The 7,002-nt window shown below is 36.6% G+C and overlaps 1 long non-coding RNA gene across 1 annotated transcript; it reads left to right on the forward strand.

Annotated features, from left to right (window-relative positions):
* Positions 1-1,783: 1,783 nt before the first annotated feature.
* Positions 1,784-6,649, forward strand: LOC119201942 (uncharacterized). Its single transcript, XR_009956014.1, has 5 exons — positions 1,784-1,872; positions 3,526-3,560; positions 4,230-4,274; positions 5,464-5,500; positions 6,224-6,649. It is a non-coding gene; the product is annotated as an uncharacterized LOC119201942 (long non-coding RNA).
* The last annotated feature ends 353 nt before the right edge of the window (positions 6,650-7,002 follow it).

Raw genomic sequence — 7,002 nt, forward strand, 5'->3', positions numbered from 1 at the left:
TATACTGTCTCTCAACCCCCCCACCCCCCCACCCACTCACCCAATACCATCATTTCAAAATAAAAGCTGCAATGATTATCTGTAATTTAGACATGAAGCTTAGGATGAAGCTGTTTTGTTAAATACGTATTGCTCTTTCAAATAGTACTACAACCACTACTAATATTTCTAGTACTTCTAGTAGTACTTCTAGTATTTCAACTGGTATTATTACTAAATGACTTTTACTACTACTAATATTACTGGTACTACTAGTATTTCAACCCCAATGGAGGGAATTCTTACTGTAATGTTTGATGAGGCCTATTAAATAATATATTCTGTCTCTCACCCAATACCATAATTTCAAAATAAAAGCTGCAATGATTATGTTATTTAAAGATAAAGCTTAGGATTCAGCTGTTTCGTTGAATACTTATTGCGCTTTCAAATAGTACTACATCCACTACTAATATTTCTAGTATTTCTAGTAGTACCTCTAGTATTTCAACTGGTATTATTACTAAATGACTTTTACTACTACTAATATTACTAGTACTACTAGTACTACAACCACTACTAATATTTCTAGTACTACTAGTATTTCAACCCCCATGGAGGGAATTCTTACTGTAATGTTTGAGGCCTATTAAATAATATATACTGTCTCTCAACCCCCCCACCACTCCACCCACTTACCCAATACCATCATTTCAAAATAAAAGCTGCAATGATTATCTGTAATTTAGCCATGAAGCTTAGGATCAAGCTGTTTTGTTAAATACGTATTGCTCTTTCAAATAGTACTACAACCACTACTAATATTTCTAGTACTTCTAGTAGTACTTCTAGTATTTCAACTGGTATTATTACTAAAATGACTTTTACTACTACTAATATTACTAGTACTAGTATTTCAACCCCAATGGAGGGAATTCTTACTGTAATGTTTGAGGCCCATCAATTAATAACTTTAGTTTTATTAGCTTAGGGCGACTGTGGGTGAGTGGGGAGCGCGGGCGTCCGTCCTCCAATCAGAGGGTTGTTGGTCTGATCCCAGGCCCGGCTAACCTGCATGTCAATGTGTCCTTGGGCAAGACGCTTAATCCCAGGATTGTTCCTCTAGCTGTGATTACAGTGTGTGAATGTTAGTTACTGGTTGGGCAGGTGCCACTGTGTATGGTAGGTCCTGTCATTGGTGTGTGAATGGGTGAATAATGTTATGTAGTGTTAAGGTGCTTTGAGTGGTCAGAAGACTAGAAGAGCGCTGTACAACTCAATTTTACCAAGTCCATTTGCTTTAAATAACAAACATTCTGTCTCCCAAACCCCCCCCCATCCAATTCCATTATTTCAAAATAAAAGCCTCAATGATTATCTGTACCTCAACAATAGGTACACCACAATTGCTTTCAAATACTAGTGAAACTAGTACTTACTTCTTCTACTGCTAGTACCACTAGTACCACAAGTACCACAATTACAACTATAACATTCTTCTTTTTTGCGTATTTAGTTGTTGATCAGCGGGTGATAGCAGGTTAATAGTGTTGATGGTGATATTAACAAAACATGTCACGGATTATGTACTAAAAAAAACATTAGTGAATTCATATAATGCCTTAGGAAAACATTACCTAATCAAGACCATATCTTTTTGTCAATTTATCAGCTTGTTTTACAGTCTTGGTGATGATACAAATGATCTTAAAGGACATCTATGGATTTAATAAAATGAATTAAGATAGCTGATGAATTAAGCTATGAGGTTTGTGTGGCACAGTTTCCTATCGATACCCGGATTTATGACTTTCCGAATGTTCCTGAATGCATCTATCAAATTCCACGTCACATTCAACGGATCTCCGTCAATTTCCTCTGAAGTCTTGACCGGTAAGTACCACTAAGCCCCGGGCTCATAGTTTGGATGGTGTAATGACAGTTATATAGTTGTGAAACGGCGTTGCGGTCCGTTTGTAACCCGTGCACTATTTGTACGCTAATAAAAGCGTGAAATATTCCCTCCGTATGACAACGCCAACTCGTGGCTAACACTTGCCTAGCCGCTACGTTAGCTACACATTAGTATGACAAAGACAAAAAATATGTAACGTTAACAGTATTAAGCTATGTGTTGAACTGGCATCAACTGGTTAGTTGGGTTACTTATTTATCTAACTATCATTTCAGTTAATATGGCTAGTCTCCGTTAGCCTCTATGTTTACGTAGTTTAACGTTTAAAAGTCACGGGTTCGTTTGTGTGCCATAAGGGAAATATTTCTATTTGTGTCATAGTTTATTACGAGGAAGGAGGCGATTTTAATTCATTTGCAACATTGAGGAAAAAGGTGCGATAGGCTTTACATTATTGAAGATAAAGTACTGCTCAAAACCTTATTGCTTATGCTATGATGCAGATACCAGCGAAATTATAAATAGTAAGTAAATAGCTTCAGCACTAAATGGTTGTGTATCGCATTTCAGTAGCCTAGAGAAAATAGTCCCCGAAGGTGTATGTAAACAACATTGGGTCTCCTTGCAATATCTCGCACATTCTTATTCATTCACACCGGTTGCGAAAGCTCGCACTGGCCGAAATCATTCGTACTGTTTCCATTCTTTTTTCTGCGATCGCCACCGAGCTAAAAATTGAAATATTACCTAACGGTCGTAATCTGTTACTTTGAGTGCGCAGTGATATGGAACGCTGGTCTATGTGAACAAGAACTGTACAGAGCTCAATAATGTACACCCCATGACTCACTCTCAACCAATTAGAACGCTGAATCTATTCTACCCGTTTTATAATATAATAATTCAAGTAAAGTTAATTGGAGATTTGTTAAAATAGCAATGATTTTATCAGTTTGAGTTGACTAGTTTTCCAGGCATTAGTTATGAGTTAGCTGGTTAGCGTTACTTTGCTCGCTGCCAAACTAGTCAGCCAACTGATGAAATTGCCACGTCCGCTCTAACCGTAATGCTACTTTTAGCATTACGTAGAAGTTAGCATGTGGTAACCACGGGACTGTTTTACTCTTCTATTAACAAATCCGATGTCAATTCCATTTAAAGTAGTTTGTTGCTTTTGAGAAACATAATTAACTAACGTTAGTTTATCACGTCAACTCAATAAATTGACATTACATAATTATATTACCAAGCTGGGACATGTAAAATGCAAATCTATGTAAAACGTCAACTTTATTGGCTGTGGTAGACTGCTGGAGACCAGTTCAAGCTAATGCTTGACTTTATAAGAACAGGTTAATTTAGTTGATGCGTTTTTCCGCCACATGTTTATTTACCAGCTGTATGTATGTAGTCTATTTCTTTTAAGGTCATAAAAACGTTGTCCACAACAACATTACCTTAATATATGACTGAGATTGAATTACACTTCATTCCTCATTATGTCGGTAATATGGAACAGCAGTTATCTACTTCTCTATGTATGTAATATATCATTTTCTAAGGTGTTTTGTTTAAAGGGTGAAAGATAGAACCTTCTTAATGTCAGTTTGTCATATTGTTTCCTCTCTTAGACAACAGAGCATCCTCCTTATCTGCATTGTGTGTGGTAAGTTAAAAATAATGCAACAGAAATATCTAATAGACTACATAACTATACTGCAAATGACGTAGATATTTTCAATTTATTCAACATTTGCATCGTATTTTATGGATGGCTGCCACATCATTTTTGAAGTTGTTGGTATATTTTTGTTTCTTTATAATTTGAATAGTTCATTTTTGTTTGAAATGGGATGAGTTTTTAATCGTCCAGATATATTGCAAGATAATTTCCTCAAATGTCTTTATTTTTTTAAGGAATAAAGTGATTAATAAATATAAATATTGAGAAGGTGGAATTAGAGTTTTACATTTCTTTCTTTAATTTCATACTTTGCTGCTACCAAACTAATTGCCCCGGCTCTGACTGTATGTACCATACTATAGAGCCATTTCAGTCCCTAAGAGGCATTAACACATATGGAAAGAATATATAATGTTGTCTTGTTGACGTCAGTCAGTATTGCCACAAAACCGCGACACTGCAATATATATTTTAACTTTGGTGAAAACTGCGACTTTTCAATGAGACAGAAATGATCAATAAAGAAATGCATTGTTTCACTTGAAAGTACTTGCATGTTAAATAAACTGAACTAAAAATATCTACCTTTTCTCACCCTCTCTTCATCCGTCACCCTCCTCTTACTCCTCCCAACTTCTCTTTTCTATCTAGAACGGAAGACTATTGCGGCTGGTGACTCTTTGGTGACTCTAAAGTGTAAGTGTTACCGGTTTCAAATGGGAAGTAACGGCAGTAACAAAAAGATTCTTTATGGGGTTCGTTACTCTCACCTCGATGTCCGTCTGGAAAACAGAATCCCTTTGTTAGCGAGAGAATGAACGAACCGCCATCTTTAGATCTCAATCTCAATATCTTTATTACAATACATCAAGTCATAATATTAAACAGTAACATTCCCTAAGGTAAACATATTTCAGTTTGTTAATGTAAATTTAACATGTCAATAACGTTTTCTACACCTAACAGTGTTCATCTTCAAAACTTAAACCCACAAGATCCTGTCTTAACTAAAATAAATGTCCCTCTCTCAAAGTGCAATAATAAGTGCAATAATATCACCAGGATAAGTCCTACTTCAATCTATATAGTTATCCAAATTTATAGTTATTGGTTTTCTGCTAAACTTCAGAAGTGCATCATCAAACACTCTCCGGCTATAAAGGAATATTTACATGGCTTCAGTCACAACATGAATAATACACATAGGGAAACTTAACATCTCTCTCTTTTCTCAACATATTTACAACATGTCAGGATATTTAAAAAAACTCGAAACAAGGCACCAATGGGGAGTGAGGACACCAATGCACCGACCCATACATTGAGTATTAATACGCTCATGCTGAGCAACTGCGCGCGCCATAGTCGTCACACGCCCTCTCCCGCGATCACGAACGCGGCTCTCCCACTCGGCTCCACCCACCAAACATTGAACTTCCAACCCGCAACAGTTACAACACACCCCGGGAGGAAACAGTTCTTGCTTTTACCACTGAGTACGAACCTGGAAAACAGAATCCCTTTGTTAGCGAGAGAATGAACGAACCGCCATCTTTAGATCTCAATCTCAATATGAGAGAAAAGTAAGGCGTCCGTCACTCTAGGCGGCGCGATGCAACGCCACTCGCACTTTGGTTCCGCTTTACCTGGTTCCCCCCCCCAATCAATGCTGTACAACACAATAAAATGGTGTTATTTTTAACACATATTTTTACCACATAAAGGTGCCTCACATAAGCTCACACCTTCATTCAGATATTACTGTAAGTAAACTGATCTTTTATTGGTTTCCAGTTTAGAATACCTTCCCATCATAATAATAGTCTTGAAAACCCTCATTTAGTTCTCATTCTTTCTGCCTCCTCTTTCCTGTCTCTAACTGCAGCCTACTAGTGTTGGTGACTCCTCGGACACATTTTACAGTAAGTTTTCAGATATGACTGACAACTGAATGTACTTTCTTAAAACATTTAGTGAAGTTGTAATGAATCACAGATGGCCGAGCAGCATTGTTTGTATGAGCAGCATGTGTGTGTTGCTCAACCTCTTGGTTTTATATTCGGCGCGTACGTTAGCAGCGTAGCCCGGCTTTGTCAGCTGTGTCTTCTCCAGAGATTTGAGGGCTGTTGCTACTCTGGTGACATATTTTTAACATATATAATGTTATAATAGTAGGGGAGAACACTGTATTATGTTACAGGTTGTGCTTGGTTCACAGTCAGAGCATAACAAAATATTTTCAATCAATTCTTTTAAGCCCAAAATCATAAATTTGTCTCAGGGGTTTACAATCTGTGCACCTACAGCATCCCCTGTCACGGAAGCCCACCATCGGCTCAGGAATCATCGTTGACAGTTCTCGATGTACAACCAACAGCTTTAACTTGCTACAGTTTTGATGTCCCTTTGTCAACATTTACCAGGAGAATAGTCCATTATTGATTTAAATCAACACTCAATATAATAAGTGCCTGCCAGCATTATTTATTATTTTATATATATATATATATATATATATATATATAAAAAATAATATATATATATATATATATATATATATATATATATATATATATATATATATATATATATATAAAGATTGTCTAACGGATTGTCTAACGGATGTTTTTTTGTGTGTCTTGCAGGTGTCCTGTTGTCCAGCATCTCTCCTCTATCCCATTGGCTCTCTGTCTATCCTATACCTTGTATCCACTCTGTCTACAATATGATTACTCTAGCTTTCCTGTCAAATCTACCTCTCTGTCTTTGATTTTGGAAACTCTATCTTTGTATCCCTCTTCTATCCCACTCTATCTGTATACTGAACTGATATTTTGAAACCTGAATTTTGAAACCTGAATTTTGAAACCTGAACTCTGAAACCCAATTTTTGGTTGCCTAAGGTCATTGATACCTGTCTGTCTGAACAGAACTCTGAGAGTCTCCACTCTCACGCTCTCTGTCTCTCCTCTGAACACTCTCACCCGGGTTATTGGTACCTGATCTACCTTTTTGAATGATCTGAGAGATTCTCTTCTCTCACTCTCACCTCTTTCCATCTCCTATCAACTCATATATCTATACAACGCTATTACTCTTCTAACGCTATCTACTAATTTGACAAAGCATTTGAAATTTACTATTAATGAGATTAACAAAATTGGCCTAAAGAAAGAATTGAAAAGATAAATCAAGGTTTCGGTAAGCAATATCTATTGCATATTAAATACAATCGGTCACTTTAGTACATGGTACTAACATAGACAGACATACTGAGACCCGATTGCAGTATTTAAATCTTAGAAGTGCTTTGTCCAGAGCCTCATATATTGTAATAAGGCAAACAATTGGATAATTTGGTTTTAGATTAAAACCTCAAAAGAATCCGGAATATCCTTGAGATTGTTGTCACTGAATTTGACGT

Source organism: Pungitius pungitius, chromosome 4 (genome assembly GCF_949316345.1).
Source record: "Pungitius pungitius chromosome 4, fPunPun2.1, whole genome shotgun sequence".
Lineage (NCBI taxonomy): Eukaryota > Metazoa > Chordata > Actinopteri > Perciformes > Gasterosteidae > Pungitius > Pungitius pungitius.